Below are 16246 nucleotides of genomic sequence, written 5' to 3'. Positions count from 1 at the left end.
TCGCCCCCACACCCCCGGCTCATACCTGCTGTCCACAAGGCTCCCATGTGGCTGCCATCTTTCTTTCCAGAGGGAGGAGGGCGGAAGGGAGCAACACCCTTTCCCCTCTGGGCAGAAATGATTGCCTGGATTAACGCATAGTCCTTTCACTTTTCTGCTCCAAGCTGCTGGGTTCTGCATTAGGTCATTGTGCTTCTGGGGCTGTGGCCGTGCTGGAGAGCCGCTCGTGGGGGCAACTGGTGGCCTCAGTAGGGCGTGAAGGGCGGTCCGAGACGCCCCCCTTCCCATCGCATGCCTTTGATGGCAGTCATCAAATTACATAATAATTATTAATCAAATTACATAATAAATTATTAACAATACAGTGGTTTTGGGCTGGAGCGATAGCACAGCGTTAGGGCATTTGCCTTGCATGCGGCTGACCCAGATGACCGGAGTTTGATTCCTCCACCTGACTTGGAGAGCCTGGTAAGCTACGGAGAATATCCTACCCGCACGGCAAAGCCTGGCAAGCTACCCGTGACATATTTGATATGCCAAACACAGTAACAACAAGTCTCACAATGGAGACTTTACTCTGCCTGCTCAAGCAAATCAACGAACAACTGGAGGACAGTGACAGTGACAGTGGTTTCAAGCATACAATTTTCCAACACCAATCCCACCACCAGTGTGACCTTCCTTCACCAATGCCCCAGTTTCCCTACCACCACACAGTCCTCCTCCTCAGTAGGCACATAACAAATCTATACCATGTAGCTTGCTCCAAGAAAATTTAAGAGAAAGGCAAATGGAATGATTTGAAAATAAAGCAATAAAAAAATAAAGCAATAAAAGTCCATTTGTGAGGATTGATTTTAAAATAAAGCAATAAAATTCCTTTTATGAGGATTGATTTTGATAGTATTTTAACCTATGTAAATAAATTGAAAAAATAAAATAAAAAAAAGGCCCTCCCGTTGATTGTCGATTTGCTCGAGCAGGCCCAGTAACGTCTCCATTGGAGACTTTGTTGTTACTGTGTTTGGCATATCGAATACTCTCGGTAGCTTGCCGGGCTCTCCGAGAGTGGTGGAGGAATTGAACTCGGGTCGGCCATGTTGGCCGCTTGTAAGGCGAACGCCCTACCGCTGTGCTATCGCTCCAGCCCAATAAATTAATTTCATAGAATAGAATGCCTACTCTCCATTTATGAGTAAGTTTAGACTCATGTCTAAAATATATTGCATTTACTTGTATTTTGTAATTGGGTGTACTGATGTCAGTAATCATGTCTTCCCTGCTGTTTTTTTGTTTATATATTTTGGAGTTTGCATGAAATAGGTAAATAGGCTGAAGCGATAGCACAGCGGGTAGGGCGTTTGCCTTGCTCGTGGCCCACCTGGCTGACCCGAGTTCAATTCCTCTGTCCCTCTCGGAGAGCCTGGCAAGCTACCAAGAGTATCTCGCTCACATGGCAAAGCCTGGCAATTTACCCGTGACCTATTTGGTATGCCAAACACAGTTGTCAATATAGTCTCACGATGAAGACGTTACTGGGCCTGCTCGAGCAAATCGATGAACAATGGGAGGACAGTGCTACAGTGCTACAGGTAAATCTTGAAACTGTAAAATTTAGTAAGGGTGAAGAGAATTGGTAAAATTTAAAGGGGAAAACATGAACATGCCTATAAAAGTATAATGTATTTTATCCAAAGCAAGGAAATGTTGGTTTAATATTGGTCAGGGTCACGGTCCTCCCATTGTTCATCAATTTTCTAGAGCGGGTTCAGTAATGTCTCCATCATGAGACTTGTTACTGTGTTTGGCATATCGAATACATCACGGGTAGCTTGCCAGGTTTGCCGTGCAGGTGCTATAGCAAAGCAGTAGGGTGTTTGCCTTGCGTGCAGCCGGCCCCACTGAGCCCGGTTTGATTCCTCCGCCCCTCTCGGAGAGCCTGGCAAACTACTGAGAGTATCTTGCTTGCACAACAAAGCCTGTCAAACTACCTGTGGTGTATTGGATATGCCAAACACAGTAACAACAAGTCTCACAATGGAGCTGTTTCTGGGCCCGCTCAAGCAAATCGATGAACAACAGGAGGACAGTGCTACAGTGCTATTTTTAGGTCTCCCGGAGATCCAAATCCCATGCGTTGTTAGACCACTAGCCAGGAGCAATGTCAAGGATGTCCCATCACCCAGTAGTTTAATCTGGGACCATTGTGTTTATATAGAAAGAAAATTATGTGCAGGAGATATGCCTGGACACAGGAGTCCCACACTACAGAGGCTGTTGGAGTTCCAGCTGCAGATGCTTCAGGTAGAGACAAGAGATCTCCACCCTGACTCTGGGAGGAGCTGAACCCCACTGACCGGAAGAGAGAGGCCTGGGAGCCATGAACAGCAGAATTTCTGCCCTGCAGATAATTAAGTACTTGGAGTAATAGGGGTGGGGGAGGGGAGAGAGAGAGAGAGAGAGAGAGAGAGAGAGAGAGAGAGAGCCATATGACAACAAAACTCAGCAAGATCCTAAACTTTTTAAGTATTCCTACACTAAAAAAAATCCTGAACTTTTTAAACCACTTGGAAAAGACTTTCTCTTTATTATTATTATTATTATTATTATTAAATTTTATTGAATCACTGTGAGATAGTTACAAGCTTTCATGTTTGAACTACAATCGCACAATGATCAAACACCCATCTCTTCACCAGTGCACATTCCCCACCACCAATCTCCCCAGCATATCCCCCCTTTCCCACTCTCCCCCCTGCCTCCATGGCAGGAAATTTCCCCCATACTCTCTCTGTGCTTTGGGGCATTATGGTCTGCAATACAGATACTGAGAGGTTATCATGTTTGGTCCTTTATCTACTTTTAGCATACATATCCCATCTTGACCGATTCCTCCAAACATCATTTTCTAAGTGATTCATTCTCTATTCCAGCTGCCTTTAGGCAGGCTTCTAACTATGGAGCAATCTTCCTGACCTTTGTGTCTACCGTCCTTGGGTGTCAGTTTCATGTTATGTTATCTTATACTCCACAAATGAGTGCAGTCCTTCTATGTCTGTCCTTCTCTCTCTGACTCATTTTACTTAGCATGATACTCTTTATGTCTATCCACTTACAAGAAAATTTCATGACTTCATCTCTTCTAACAGCTGCATAGTATTCCACTGTATAGATGTACCAAAGTTTCTTAAACCAGTTGTCTGTTCTTGGGCACTCAGATTGTTTCCAGAGTTTGGCTGTTTTGTGAAGAGTGCTGCAATGAACAGATAGGTACAGATGTCATTTCTCTTCTGTTTTTTTGGCCCCTCAGGATATATTCCCAGAAGTGGTATTGTGGGGTCATATGGAATCCCAATTTCTAGTTTTTGAAGGAATGTCCATATTGTTTTCCAGAAAGGCTTGACCAATCGGCATTCCCACCAAACAGTGAAAGAGTGTCCCTTTCTCCCCACATCCACGTCAACACTGGTTGCTTTTGTTCTTTTGAATGTGTGCCAGTCTCTGTGGTATGAGATAATATCTCATTGTTGTTTTAGTTTGCATCTCCTTGATGATTAGCAAAGTGGAGCATTTATGTGCCTTTTGACCATTTGCATTTCTTTTTTGAGGAAGTTTCTGTTCATTTCTTCTCCCCATTTTTTGATGGGGTTGGAGGATTTTTTCTTGTACAGTTCTACTAATGCATATCCTTGATATTAATCCCTTATCAGATGGGTATTGGGTAAATATTCTTTTCCATTCAGTGGACTCTTTCTGTAGTTTCTTTTGTGGTGCAAAAGCTTCTTAGATTGATGTAGTCCATTTGTTTATGTTTGTTTACACTTGGTTGGTCAGTGGTGTAACATACTTAAAGATGCTTTTGACTTCAATGTCATGGAGGTTCTGCCTACATTTTCCTCCATGTACCTTATGGATACATGTCTGATATTGAGGAAAAAGACTTTCAAAACCATCCTGTTGATGTTTAATGATCCAAAAACAGCAATTAAACAGAGAATCAATAATTTTTGGGGTTCTTTCGGCCTCATGTGGATGTTCTCAAGACTTACTCCTGGCTTGTGCTCAGGGATCACTCCTAGTGATGCTCAAGAGGCCAAACGGGATGTCGGTGATCAAAACTGGGTCAGCTGTGTGCAAGAAGCAAAAGGCTTGCCCACTCTCCCTCTATCTCTCTGGCCCCTTTAACTCTGCCCAACACTACCAATGTTTATTTGTCAAAAAGAATATCAAGTACCATGAGACATCACAGCTCTGCAGCAGGAGCTCAGGAGAATTTTTCTAGGGAGATCCCTAAGAGGGAAACAGAGAGTGCAGCAGCTCCAGCACATTTGCCAAGAAACCAGTATCACCTCCTCCCAGTCCTGTGCATCTGCAGCCATTGACATCAGAGGCCTGTTGGATTCTGACGCTTCTCCCTCAAGCAGGGATTCCATCATTCTCCAAGTCACACAGCCCCATGGCCAAGATCTTCGCCTGGATCTGTCAGTGTCACCAATAGGCAGATTTTCTTGCTAGGAACTGGGGAGATGATCAAACTAGGGGTAGGGTGAGGCTGCATGCATGGCCATTACTACCTCTCCAGCCCCAAATAGGTTATTTTTCCAAATGCTTTAATTTTAAGACATTCTACTGCACTCTCTCTCTACACAAACAAAATGCGGAAATGTAGCTTCTACAAGAGGATTTGTGGTCACTGACAGAGAAATGTTTAAAAATCAACTGTCAAGTCTGTGCATTACACTCAGAGACTGTCTATCTATGCTGGATTATTGTCTGTCTTTTTATTCAGTCATAGTAAAATTACAAAGTTACTTATGGTTTGATTTCAGGCATACAATGTTTCAACACTGATTCCTTCATCTCTACCAATACTCACTGCCCTCCAGACAATTTGCCACCCACCCACCAGTCTATCTCTATGAGGGGAAGGATTCTGGGGAGGTTTTTTAGGGGTTCTTTCTGTTTTGTTTTGGTTTTTGGCCAAAATTATTCCTGGATTTGCACTCTGAAATTACTCATGCAAGTGCTCAAAGGAACATATGTGATATCTGGAATCAAACTCTAGTCAGATGCATGCAAGGGAGATGTCCTACCTGCTGCACTAACACTCGGGCCCAAAGTGCTTACTTATTTTTTTAATTTTTGCACTGTTGTTTGTAGTGCTGTTGTTGATAGGGTTTCATAAACAACACATTAATTCACCTCTCCAGCAAAAACTTTGCAGTAGCAGTGCCATGGCCTACAGCTGTCGCTCTCACATACTGTGGAAATCTGGAAACTCAAGAACCAGTGCCCAGGGCCGATGCCTCCAGGCTGCCCAGACCTTGCTCCCCTCATCTGGGTCCTTTCATTCTCCCACCAGCGTTAAGGGGTCTTATTCAGATGAAAAAAATCCTAAATATCTTTCCTCCTCTTTTCTTTCCTCCTGTTTTCTTCTTTCCTTCCCTTCGCTTACTTTCCCTTTGCTACCCTTCCCGTTTCTTCCCTTTATTCCCTTGCCTACCCTTCCCTTCTCTACTCTTCCCTTCTCTTTCCTACTTTTCCCTTTCTGTCCTTCCCTTGCCTTCCCTTCCCTTCCATTCCTTCCCCTATTCTCTACTCTTCCCTGAGTGTTAGAGCTATGTCATACTTCAAAGTATGAGGAATTGCCTGAAAGGTAACTGTAATTTGCCAGTCAATTACAGAGCTAATGCCTGCTCTAATATTATCTTCCAGGTAACAAACACATTTTATTACCCCCGCGCTTCCTGCCTGATTCACAGAGAACCCATTCCTCCCCCACAGGTGTCCTAGTAGGCCCTTCCCTTTCCTCTGCTTCTGCCCTCTCCACATTATTTGATGATTTGGCTCCCATTTCCTAAAGTAACTAATACCTATCTATATTACCTATCTCACTTGTTCATGGACTCCCCCCCCCCCCCCCCCCCCCGGCACCCTACCTTCGTCCTTGGCATATTCGTGCTCTAGAGCACCAGGGCTTTTGTTTTTTTCCTCCTTCCTCCTGCAGCTTATTCTAGGGGTGGAAACTTCAGAGTTGATTCTGTTGGAATCAGCAGCAGCAGGAGTAAGCGACAGAGACCTGGGGATCAATATCTCATCTCAGTACAGAAAAGGCTCCAGTATGATTGTGGGGATCACTCTGGGTCTGGGTACAGCAGTTATGATCTGGAGTAGTTCAGGTTTATATTTTTATTTTTTAAAAATGTATTGATTAATTTGGGGCGTGTTTACAATACTATTCACAAGGATTTCTCATGCACATGTTGTTTAATCATACTGGGAGTCAGTTCTCACGGTTATGAATGAGGAGGAGCCTCTGTATGAGAATGTGTTTATAAACACTACTCAGACACAGCACCTGACACCAGATCGGGCGCCCCCTACTGTGCACAACTGGGCGCCCCTGGAGAGCTCCTTGCTAGTAAGCACAATTCGGACTGAGTTGTATTTCTGCGCTATGGCCACAAAGGGGCGCCGCTGGTCAGCTCGCTCCTACTTTGCAGGAGCGGGGCTGTGGTCTGGCTGTGGTCAGGCTGAGAGCTGACCTGGAGGAGGACATCCTTGGGATGAAGGTGCCTTCAGAGCAGTCCTGGGATCAGGATGGGGAGCCGGGCGGAGAGTTGCGGAAGGGAAACCTGTGGGGTCTTGTGCTGCGTCCGAGGTTCCATCATGTCCCCAGAACCTCTTGATGATAAACCTAGAAACCACAAGGTAACTTTCCTTCCACTCCCTGTTCCTTCTCTTAGGAACATTCTTCATCTTTTATCACCAACGCATTTCTACAGCTAATAAGTCCATGTCAGGACAGTATCACGAATCTCCACACTGTATTGGATGTTCCTGTTTTCTTTTCTCTCCTACGATCTCACCCCAGGATCACTAACCCCGAGTGAAGTCTCAGTCATGTCAGTCAAAGGCACCTCTGGCTGAGTTAAGTCTCAGACTTTCCTTGTCTTGGATGACATGGCTTTGTAAGAAAGCTGCTCTGTTATACAATGGAGAAAGCCCCTCATTTTGGGTGCGGTGGTCATGGCTAAGGGTGTGCAAAGCCCACAGACACACTGTGTTATTCTCAACTGCACATCAGGGAGTGAAGGGGCCACTTGGCCATTTCTGATGGTGGTCACCCTCACCCCTGATAAGACACATTCCTCAGTTTCTCCCTTTGAAGACTTGTGTTTTATTTTATGCATAAAAATGTATCTATTGTTGTAATTAAGGTGACATATACAGTGTCAATGTAGTTTCTGCATCTCACCACCACCAAAGTACCTAATACTATCCACCATGTCCTTAATGTTACTTATGTTATTACCAAGAATTCTCCTCATTTACCTAACCAACTCCCAAAGAGTATATATGTTCCTTGTTCTCTTTCCCACACTGTTTCTTTTCTTTTTTTTATTAGTGAAACACCATGAGGTACAGTTGTAGATTTACAAATTTTTGTGCTTGGATTTCGGTCATACCATGATCAAATACCCATCCCTCCACCAGTGCCCATTTTCCACCACCAGGATAATATCCCTCCCCCACATCCCCCCCATCCCCTCCATCCCCCCCTGCCACTGTGGCAGGGCATTCCCTTTTGTTCTCTCTCTCCTTTTGGGTGTTGTGATCAGCAAAAGAGGCGTTGAGTGGCAAACATGTTCAGTCCAGTCTACTTTCAACCAGCATCTCCCCTCCTGGGAGGATCCTCCAAACACCCTCCATTTGGTGTTCCCTTTTCTATCTGAACTGTCCTTTCCCCTAGAATACCCAGCTGGCCTCTAAGCTATGGAGTAATCCTCCTGGTGTTGATCTCAGCTATTCTTGGGTATTAATCTCATATTTTGTTATTTTATATCCCCCAGATGAATGCAATCTTTCTATGTCTATCCCTCTCTTTCTGACTCATTTCGCTTAGCATGATACATTCCATATTGTACCACTTGTATGTAAATTTCATGACTTCATCTTTTCTAAGAGCTACATAGTACTCCATTTCTTTAACCAGTCATCTGTTCTTGGGCACTCAGGTCTCTTCCAGTTTCTGGCTACTGTAAAGAGTGCTGCAATGAACAAACAAGTGCAGATGTCACTTCGGCTACACATTTTTGCCTCTTGGGGATATATTCCCAGGAGTGGTATCGCTGGGTCAAATGGGAGCTCAATTTCTAATTTTTTGAGGAGCGTCCATACTGTTTTCCAAAAGGTCTGAACCAGTCGGCATTCCCACCAACAGTGAAGGAGTGTCCCTTTCTCGCCACATCCGCGCCAGCAACGGTTGCTTTTGTTCTTTTGAATGTGGCCCAGTCTCTGAGGTGTGAGATGGTATCTCATTGTGGTTTTGATTTGCATCTCCCTGATGATTAATGATGTAGAGCATTTTCTCATGTGCTTTTTTGCCATTCGGATTTCTTCTTTGAGAAAGTTTCTGTTCATTTCATTGCCCCATTTTTTGATGGGGTTGGATGTTTTCTTCTTGTGGAGTTCAACCAGTATTTTGTATATCCTTGATATCAACCCCTTGTCAGATGTGTATTAGGCGAATATTCTTTCCTATTCTGTAGACTGTCTTTGTATTTTGGTCACTGTTTCTTTGGAGGTACAGAAGCTTCTTAGTTTAAGATAGTCCCATTTATCTATCTCTGTTTTCACTTGCTCAGCCAGTGGCGTGTCATCTTTGAAAATACCATTAGCCTCAATGTCATGGAGGGTTTTGCCAACTTTGTCTTCAATGTACCTTATGGTTTCTGGTCTGATGTTGAGGTCTTTAATCCATTTTGATCTTACCTTTGTACATGGTGTTATGCAGAGTTCTGAGCCCATTTTTTTTGCATGTAGCTGTCCAGTGATGCCAGCACAATTTGTTAATGAGGCTTTCCTTACTCCAGTTCACATTTCTTGCACCTTTATCAAAGATTAGATGATCATATGATTGAGGGGAGATGTCAGTGTATTCAACTCTGTTCCATTGGTCTGCAGTTCTGCCTTTGTTCCAGTACCATGCTGTTTTGATTATTACCGCTTTGTAGTAAAGTTTGAAGTTAGGGAGGTTGATTCCTCCCATTTTCTTTTTCCCAAGAATTGCTTTAGCTATTCGTGGGGGCTTATTGTTCCATATAAATTTCAGGAGTGTTTGCTCCAATTCTTTGAAGAATGTCATGGGTATCCTTATAGTAATTGCATTGAATTTATACAGTGCTTTCGGTAGTATTGCCATTTTGGCAATGTTAAGTCTCCCGACCCATGAGCAGGGGATGTCTTTCCATTTCCTCATGTCCTCTTTTATTTCCTGAAGTAGCGTTTTGTAGTTTTCTTTGTACAGGTCCTTTACTTCCTTAGTTAAGCTGATTCCTAGGTACTTGATTTTCTGGGGCACAATTGTGAACGAGATTGATTTTTCATATAGCTTTCCTCTCTCTCACTGTTTGCGTATAGGAAAGCCATGGACTTTTGGGTATTGATTTTATAGCCTGCAACTTTACTATACAAGTCTATTGTTTCTAGGAGTTTTTTGGTGGAGGTTATTGGGTTCTCTAAGTATAGTATCATATCATCTGCGAATAGTGAGAGCTTGATTTCTTCCTTTCCTACCTGAATGCCCTTAATATCTTTTTCTTGCCTAATTGCTATTGCAAGTACTTCCAGTACTTTATTGAACAGCAGTGGAGAGAGTGGGCATCCTTGTCTCGTCCCTGATCTTAGAGGGAAGGCTCTCAGTTTTTCCCCATTGAGGATGATGCTTGCTGTAGGCTTGTGGTAGATGGCTTTAACTATGTTGAGGAAAGTCCCCTCTATACCCATTTTGGCTAGGGTTTTCATCATAAAGGGGTGCTGGATCTTGTCAAATGCTTTCTCTGCATCTATTGATATGATCATATGCTTTTTATCTTTTCTTTTGTTGATATGATGGATTATGTTGATTGATTTCCGAATGTTAAATCATCCTTGCATCCCTGGGATGAATCCTACTTGGTCATGGTGTATGATCTTTTTGATGAGTAGTTGGATTCTATTTGTTAGTAGCTTGTTGAGGATCTTTGCATCTGTGTTCATCAGGGATATCGGCCTGTAGTTCTCTTTCTTTGTGGTATCTCTGTCTGCTTTTGGTATCAGTGTGATATTTGCTTCATAGAAACTGTTCGGAAGTGTATTTGATATTTCAATTTCATGGAAAAGCTTAAAGAGGATTGGGAGTAAGTCTTCTTTAAAGATTTGGAAGAATTCACTGGTGAATCCATCCGGGCCAGGACTTTTGTGCTTGGGGAGACTTTTTATTACCATTTCAATTTCCTTGATGGTGATAGGTCTGTTCAGGTATTCCAGGTCTTCTTGGTTCAGCCTTGGGAGTCTGTAGGAGTCTAGGAATTTATCCATTTCCTTGAGGTTTTGATGTTCCGTGGCATAAAGCTTTTCAAAGTATTCCCTGAGGATCCTTTGAATTTCTGTAGTTTCTGTTGTAATGACCCCCTTTTCATTTCTGATTCGGTTTATTAGGGTTTTCTCTCTCCCTTTCTTTGTGAGTTTTGCTAGGGGCTTATCGATCTTGTTAATTTTCTCAAAGAACCAGCTCTTGGTTTCATTGATCTTTCGGATTGTTTTTTGGGTTTCCATCTCGTTAATCTCTGCTCTGAGTTTTATTATTTCCTTCCTCCTGTTAGGGTTGTGCTCCTTTTGTTGGTCCTTCTCCAAGTTCTTAAGCTGTGAGGTTAGTTTATTTATGTGGGCTCGCTCCTCCTTTCTGAGGAATGCTTGTAGAGCTATAAACTTTCCTCTTAAGACCGCTTTTGCTCTGTCCCATAAGTTTTGGTAACTCGTGTCCTCATTTTCATTCGTTTCTAGGAATCTTTTGATTTCCTCTTTAATTTCCTGTCTAAGCCACTCGTTGTTTAATAGCGCACTGTTTAATTTCCAGGTGTTTGATTTAGTTTTCTGTTTTTGTGTGTGATTTACTCCTAATTTCAGCGCATTATGGTCTGAAAAGATTGTTGATATAATCTCTACCTTCTTAATTTTATGGAGGCATGTTTTGTGGCTCAGCATGTGGTCTATCTTGGAGAATGTTCCATGTACGGTTGAGAAGAATGTGTATTCAGCTTTTTGTGGATGAAGTGTCCTGTATATATCTACTAAGTCCCTTTCTTCCATTGTTTCCCTCAGATGAAGTATGTCCTTGCTAAGCTTGAGTCTGGTTGATCTATCAAGAGGTGACAAAGCAGTGTTGAAGTCTCCCACTAGTATTGTGTTGCTATTGATGTCTTTTTCCAAATCTATGAGTAGTTGTTTTAAGTACTTTGCTGGTCTCTCATTAGGTGCATATACATTTATTATTGTAAGTTCTTCCTGTTGTACAGATCCTTTGATCAATAGGAAATGGCCTTCACTGTCTCTTATGACCTTCTTCACTCTGAAATTGATGTGGTCTGATATTAGGATGGCTACCCCAGCTTTTTTCTGGGAGCTGTTTGCCTGTAGGATTGTTTTCCAGCCTTTGACTCTGAGTCTGTGTTTGCTTTGACTATTGAGATGTGTTTCTTGCAGGCAGCAGAATGTTGGGTTCAATTTTCTAATCCATCCTGCCACTCTATGTCTTTTAATTGGTGCGTTTAGCCCATTGACAATGAGAGAGATTATTGTTATGGGATTTTGTCCCATTGTTCTGTTGAAATTTGGTGTATTTGAGAGGCCTGTCTTGCCTTAAAGTAGCCCATTTAGTTGTACTTGTAACCATGGTTTTGAGTCTATGAAGTTCCTGAGCTGTTGTTTGTCTGTGAAACTGTGTGTTGTTCCTTCTATTATGAATGAGAGTCTCGCTGGGTAAAGTATTTTTGGAGAAGCATTTATTTCATTGAGTTTTTTCACTATGTCCCACCACTGTTTTCGGGCCCTGAGGGTTTCATCAGAAAAATCAGCTGTGAATTTTAAGGATGCTCCTTTGTAAGAGATTTCTTTCTTCGATCTTGCTGCTTTCAGAATTTTGTCTCTGTCTAAGGTTTTGGTCATTTTGATCAGGATGTGTCTTGGGGTATTTTTATTCAGATTTCTTCTAGCCGGTACTCTTCGGGCCTCCTGGATGTGGTCACAAGTTTTCTTCAGCTCTGGAAACGTTGTAGCAATGATTTCTTTGACAGTTTCTTCTTCATCAAGGTTTTCTTCCTGTCCCTCTGGGACTCCAATAATTCTTATGTTACCCCTCTTGGCTTCATCACGATCTTCTCTTGCCATCTGTTCTCGAACTGTGAGTCTCTTTTCCATTTTCTGCTCTTTTCTGACAAGTCTCTGAACTTGATCTTCGAGCTCACTGATTCTGTTCTCAGCCGCTGTTACTCTGCTGCTGAGGCCTTCCACTGAGGTTTTCAATTCGGCTACCAGGTTTTTCAGGTCCGACATTTCCGATTGCATTTTCCTCATTTCTGCCTTCAAATCCTCTTGTCTTTTATTGGCATTGCTTTCCATTGTTTCTTTTAGTTCCCTAAGCATCTTAAGTAGCTCCATTCTGAATTCCTTGTCAGAGAGGTTGTCTAACGCTATAGTACTGTTGGTGTCTTCTGGGCTAGCCTTGTGAATAAGAAAGTTTGGTGGGCTTTTGCGTTGTTTTCCCATTGTGACCAGTGTGATTTGGTCCTTCACACTCACTGTTACTGTTCTGGTTGAGTGAGGAGAGACTGCCAGGAGCCGTTCAGCTTTGTTGCTGCTAGATGGGCCTCTTCTACCTTTCTGAGTCTGACCTTCTTCTCAATCAGGCGTTATTCTTTGTTTTATAACTGACATTGAGTGAAATTTTGGAGGAGGTGCTATTTACGATTGAGCTTGTACAGCTATTTTCAAACAGGACTTTTGTTGGAAATGGAGTAGGGGAGTGGGATTTTGTTGAATTGTAGTAGAAGAGGTGAGAAATTTTTGGTTGGTATTAGGTAACAAGTTGATGAAAAGGATGAAAGGATGAAGGTCCAAATTGCTTGGAGTGAGTGATATACCGCCCGCCAGGAAGCAGGCCACGCCCACTTTAGGGGGCCACGCCCCCTTCTTAGAGGCCACGCCCCTAGTCAGTCCCAGGCCACTCCCTCCCAGGACCCTGGATGGGGGGGGCCGATGGACTGCTGGGCGGGCCGGTCCAGGAGCTGGACGCGCGCTGGGGTCCGCGCTGTCCTCCGGCGGGCACACTGTTTCTTTAGAACGAATCCCTCTATAATGCTCACACTAAGAAATGTTCTTCAGGTTGTATGAAACATTCATTTTTTTGTTTACTTTTGAGTATCACCTGGCAGTGCTCAAAGTCCTAGGTGGACTCAGAGGACCATATGTGGTGCCAGGTATTGAACCTGAGTCAGTTGCATGCAAAATAAACACCCTACCTGCTGTATTCTGGCAGTGTCTCTGAGAATATTTTCAATTCTTTTGGGTGTGAATAATTTTTAAACATTACTTTAAATACTTTAATCTTCATGGCATTTATAAAATACTTGTCAGATAAGACTCACTGTCACTGTCACTGTCCTCCCGTTGTTCACTGATTTGCTCAAGCGGTCACAGTAACGTCTTCACTGTGACACTTGTCACTATGTTTGGCATATCGAATACATTACAGGTAGCTTGAGAGAATTTGCCGTGTGGGCGAGATACTCTCAGTAGCTTGCCGGGCTCTCTGAGAGGGGCAGAGGAATCGAACTGGGGTCGGCCATGTTGGCCGCTTGCAAGGCAAATGCCTCAGATCAGACTCAAAATATAAAATTCCATTCTAGTCTATGACCAGTATTTTCTCACAGAACTAAACTGTTAATTTGTTTCTGCACAACCAGGATGGTCTCCTGCCTCCATATGTGGAAGGCCTGTGTTCTACCACTGAGCCTTATGCCCAACCCCACAGAACTAGCTTAGCTTTCCTGTCTACAAGAGGAGGCTAGATTGAATGTCTGGAATATTGCTCAGTGTAGACATTTTGGTGTCTGGGAATGTTGCTTAGTGTAGGCTGCCTGCCCTGCAGATATGAGAGCATGACAGTGACCTTGGCACCCTCGCCAATGCCTCGTGTGATCCTGGTGACACTGCCTTGTGTGATCCCTGGCCCCACACAAAAAGTAGTTCTGACTTTGACACCCCAACTAAGTTTGGCGGTGCTCCCAACTAAATGATGTTACCTAAATTATGTTACAACTGAACAGTGTGTTAGCGCTGCGAGGAAGTGTGTAACCCTGGAAAGCATCACAACCAAATGTGTGAGCACCAGTGAAGGCACCAATAGCAGTGACAAGAAAGGGAAGGAAAGGGACAGAAATAAATCAGCAATAAAAGAATCTTTTAAACCACCTTCTTAAAAACATCAGGCCTTACAGGGGCCAGTAAGATATCTTAGCTCAAAGGGGCGGGGCGCAGGCTGTGTATGCAGCAAGGCCAGGCTCACCCAGACTGCGAGGTCCCCTGAGCAATGCTGGGAGCAGCTTCGAAGCACAGAGCCTGGAGTAACCCTGAGCACAGCAGGGTGTAGTTCCCCCACCCTGCCCCAAATGAGCAGATACCAAGAAAGGGAGAGACCCTGCAGGAGTTCCACAGATTACAGCCTCCTCAGACAGGGCAGAAAGGTCTGTATGTCCTAGTGACAATAATGGTAGCCTCATATCTATGGCTACTTTGTTGTACTTTCCACCAATCTGTTACATGTCCTCTTCTGCCTACCCATGTGGGTCTCTTAGCCCAGCAGAGTTCAGCCCTGCACTTCCATAGGTCACAGCCATTTCCCATCAGTTCACTCTCTCACCCCCTGAGCGTTGCCCCACTTCCTCCTCCCTCTGCCAACCAGTCAGGTCCCTCCCCATCGCCATGATCAGATGATGAGTTTATCTTTATTCTATTCACTTTTTTGGTTTTTGGTCACACCTGGCTATACTCAGAGATTATCCCGGATGGGGTTCAGGTTGACCATATAGGGTATCAGGGATAGAACCGGGTGAGTGATTAATAGGGTAATCACTTTATTTACTTTCCAATCTGTCTGGTCCCTAAATCACTTTCAGCCCATATAAGGAGTTTGAGGAGAGAACAGCTCCATCATTTCCCCACTCTCTCATCAGGACCTGGATGCTCTTTCCCCACAGAGAGGGGCAGGACAGCAATAGTCCTGCCCTGTCCAAGGCCCATTCAGTTTAGGACAGGATTGGGGCCTGGAAAAGATACTGAATAAATCAAAACAAACGCTTCCAATCCCACTTCCTATTCCACTGTCAGCCCCATGTCTTCTCCCATCTGCTGTTTCATGACTTCCACACTGGGTGCCAGGATGGAGCCCAGGGCTCACCCATGGGAGACTGGATCCTCATTGACCACATCCCCCTATGGTCCTCGCTAACACAGCTGATCTGAGCCCATATTTCACCTACCAAACTGATACTTTATTTTTACCAAATGGACATTAAACACGTGATTTCAGAATCCAAATACATCTATAAGGGTTTATGTCCCCAATATTCATGTATCCCCACTTCCAGAAACAGCCAGCTTTTACCCTCCACATGACTCGCTCTCATTGGTCTCCAAGTTGACTGCTCATGACTATCTGACACATTGTTAAAAATATCAGCCCTATGTCACTTAATCACTTAATCACTTAACTTCCCGTTAGTCGTCGATTTGCTCGAGCGGGCGCCAGTAACGTCTCCATTTGTCCCTGTCGCGTGCTAGTGTAGCCCAATGGCATCTCTTCGTTCCGGGAACATGGAGGGCCTCAAACCGATCGTTCATGATCTTGACAAAGAAGTCTGACCATCTGGTAGGTGGGCGGCCACGCGGTCTCTTGACATCCCGTGGAATCCAATCAGTAACAGCTCTAGTCCAACGGTCGTCTTTAAATCTCATTACGTGGCCAGCCCATCTGATTTTCGACACCTTGGCATATGAGACAGCGTCCCTGATCCTTGATCGTCGACGGATGTCAGAACTCCGGATTCGTTCTCTCATTTGAGTGAAACGTGTTATTCCAAGCATAGCTCTTTCTATTCTTCTTTGGGAGACCTGAATGGCATTCTCATCTTGTTTGCGTAGGGCACAGGTCTCTGAGGCATATGTTAATGCAGGAAGAACAGTGGAATCAAAGAGATGTGCCCGGAGCCGGAGGTTCTTCGTCCTCTTAGCTATTTCTTCGACGTTCTTGAAGGCGTTCCAAGCCGCTCTCTTCCTCCTGCGCAGCTCGGGTGCCAGGTCATTTCTCATGTTGACCTCTCGACCTAGGTACACATAGCTGTTGCATTCGGAGATGGTCGTTCCATTG

The sequence above is a fragment of the Sorex fumeus genome, unplaced genomic scaffold (assembly GCF_029834395.1).
Source record: "Sorex fumeus unplaced genomic scaffold, SorFum_2.1 ptg000063l, whole genome shotgun sequence".
Lineage (NCBI taxonomy): Eukaryota > Metazoa > Chordata > Mammalia > Eulipotyphla > Soricidae > Sorex > Sorex fumeus.
Note: the sequence above shows the minus strand (reverse complement) of the source record.